The sequence below is a fragment of the Micrasema longulum genome, unplaced genomic scaffold, assembly GCF_059751315.1.
Source record: "Micrasema longulum isolate JH-2025_06_02 unplaced genomic scaffold, ASM5975131v1 h1tg001208l, whole genome shotgun sequence".
In the NCBI taxonomy this organism is placed as follows: Eukaryota; Metazoa; Arthropoda; class Insecta; order Trichoptera; family Brachycentridae; genus Micrasema; species Micrasema longulum.
The window spans coordinates 334,417-337,382 of record NW_028278395.1 but is presented as its reverse complement, the minus strand read 5'-3'; positions in this window follow the sequence as shown (position 1 = coordinate 337,382).

The following is a 2,966-nucleotide window of genomic DNA, read 5'->3' as shown; positions in this document are numbered from 1 at the left end:
AGGCCGGAGACTACGGTCCACGGGGGCTCGTGCCCCACTCTGGGGTACCGAAGATTAAATAGCATTAGCGTCCTTAATTCGTAAAATTGAAATAGCAATCGCATCGTGCTAACCTATTTACTAAATTAATTAATAAATTGAGATCATCATTAGAATTGAATTTACTTATTTGTAAATAAAATGCCCTGTCATTTGTTTTCTCGTGATTTGACTAATTATTTCAATTTTGGAGATCTAAATAACCGTGCTAGAAAATCAGGAAACAAGTTATAGTAGAGTGAGATTGGAGCCGCCTAATTCTAAGTCCACGACACTACTGCGGATCACAATTTGTCTCGAATACTTCTCACATTAAAAGCTAAAAATACGCATTTCATTTTATATAATAGTTTTTAATTAATATTTAAAAACCCAATTATTTTGTTTTATTATATGAAATCTTAAATACCGTTATTTAATTACATTATCGATGACTTTACTTTACACTATATCGACCATATTTCAATTTTAATTACAATGATGTTTTTTCAATAATATTTTTTTTAGAAAAAGAAACAGCGTTTTATGATTTACCCAAATATTTCAATTTTAGGGGTCATTTTCAACGAGTTTTTTAATATGGTTTAAATAAGTAAATAATTTAAAAATCTGAGTAACGTAAAATTTAGAGATATTTAAAATAAATTTATCATACAATTAATAACTAAAATCATCGTCATCATCATATTCATCGATCATGTTTATGTAGCCAAAAATATAGGTGGAGTTGACAAAATAAAAAAGTCATTCGCGAAGAAGAATACTATTCTTAGTAAAATATGTATCGAAATACCTAATAATCAACCAACACGACCCGAAAAAATCATCTTAACGTTAAAAAAACTTCTAAAATGTCTAATTTTGCATGGTAATAAAAATGTTTTTTTATGCTTTAATTTCACATGTTAATTGATTTATGTAAATAATAGCAATAATTGCTCTATTGCACTATTTATAATCGACCCCACCCTGGGGGCGCTTGGAGCACCGTCCTTGGCAGGAACTAGCGATGGGCACAATCGAATAAGTGTATGATAATAATTATATAAAACAACACATATTATAACAACACGCTTTTATAATATTAGAATTTTTTCATTTCTTGAACTAAAATATTTATATTTTAATGATAAGTATCTTTCGGTCCACCTCTTTGTTTAGTGGCTATCGAAAAGAACCGATAATAATTTAAAGAAACAAAAACTTTTATATCTCAATAAAAACAGACGATGATTTGAGTGTGAAGGCATTTAAGGCTTATGGCATATACATGAGTAATTTATACATTATGTAACATTTATTTGATATTTTCACAACTAGTCTTATTTCAATAATACGTTTATTTATATATTCATTTAAAATTACACTTCGGTAGTCAGATGGCAGAAGGGACCATCTGTATTTTTATCTATGTATAAGTTTTCAAAAAGTTTAATTAATATTTCAGTAAATACACGCAGAAAAAAATAAAAAAATAAGCGTCATTTAGAATGGTAATTTGTTATTGAAAAACAACACTAAAATATTTTAGTTTGTGGATTAAAGTCTTGAAATTAAGACGAATTTCAGCTCTCCTGAACATTTTTAAAAATAACAGCTAGTCCCTTCTGCCATCTGACTACTGACTTGTTTACATATTAATTATTTATTAAGGGTTTTAAGGCTGTGCCCGTGTTAAGCTACGTTAGAAAAGTTAAAATTGTGATAATAAGTAGGAAAATCTTTTTTCCCCCTATTAAACGTTTATTCATTTTAAACTCTTATGTTTAAAAAAACATGCTTTAAAATAGAAATAGAATTGTTCTAGAGCCGGGATCGAACCATAGATCTATAATCTAAGTAAGCGATACTACCACGGGACTGTAACCTTATTGTCAAATTTTATTGATTTATTTTATTGAAGGTAAATCGTGAATTTCCTAATTATTTCGATTAAAAACTTTTATTTTTCATGCAATTTTCATAAATATATAATAAATAATAAATTCTATTCTAGAATAAATCCCATTATTCGATTGTCTTATTGATTTTCCATCACTAACGGGTACCATCAACTATCAACATCAACAACCATTCCCTTTGGTGGATATGAGATGAAAGATTTATTTATGAAGATTATTCAATTTACTTCGTCCAATATTTGCATGTCGAGTGAACCTTGAAAATGTCAGAGTAAAAATAAAACAAGAGGACTCCGGTAAATGAGCTTAAAGAGGATATGCAGAGGATGAGAAGTCGTAGGTAAATAATCGTGTGAATACAATACGGATGTAACAGAACAAGTTTCAAACATTTGGGTTTTGATACAATCATGTCCAAAAGACACTGTAATAACTTATGGAATGACTTTTTAATCCACATGGAAGATTTATTGTGTTAAAAACAGTCCTATTAAGTATTAAACTTCCAAATTTATTTCGTTTAAAATAATTATACACATCGTTCATTAGCCATAGAAATATTTTATCTGCAAAAAATATCAAAGGTGCGAATTTTGTCATAATACAATCGTTTTAATAGTAGTCGGATGAATTTGTGGAATGGAGTGGATGCTGTAAACCAAATTTATATTCTTTATTATTTTCATTAAAAAAAACTTTATTCAAATTGAAATTGAAAAACCTGGGACGTATCTAACTAATTTAGTTTTTAAATAAATTTGTGTAAATACGGTAGAAGAAATGTTTAAATAAGAATGTTTAAAACGAGTTTTGAAAGAGAAAAAAAAACAATTTTTACCATTTCATGTTTCCATATATAACTTCCTTCTTGAGAAAAAAATATTTTAACCAATAATCTAACCAAGGAATAAAAAGTATTGAAAATATTATATTATTAAAATAAAATGATTTGATCAAAATTATGAACTCATTGCATCTTAACTTCCACGCTCTGTATTGATCGATTTTTTCTAATTAAATTTACTC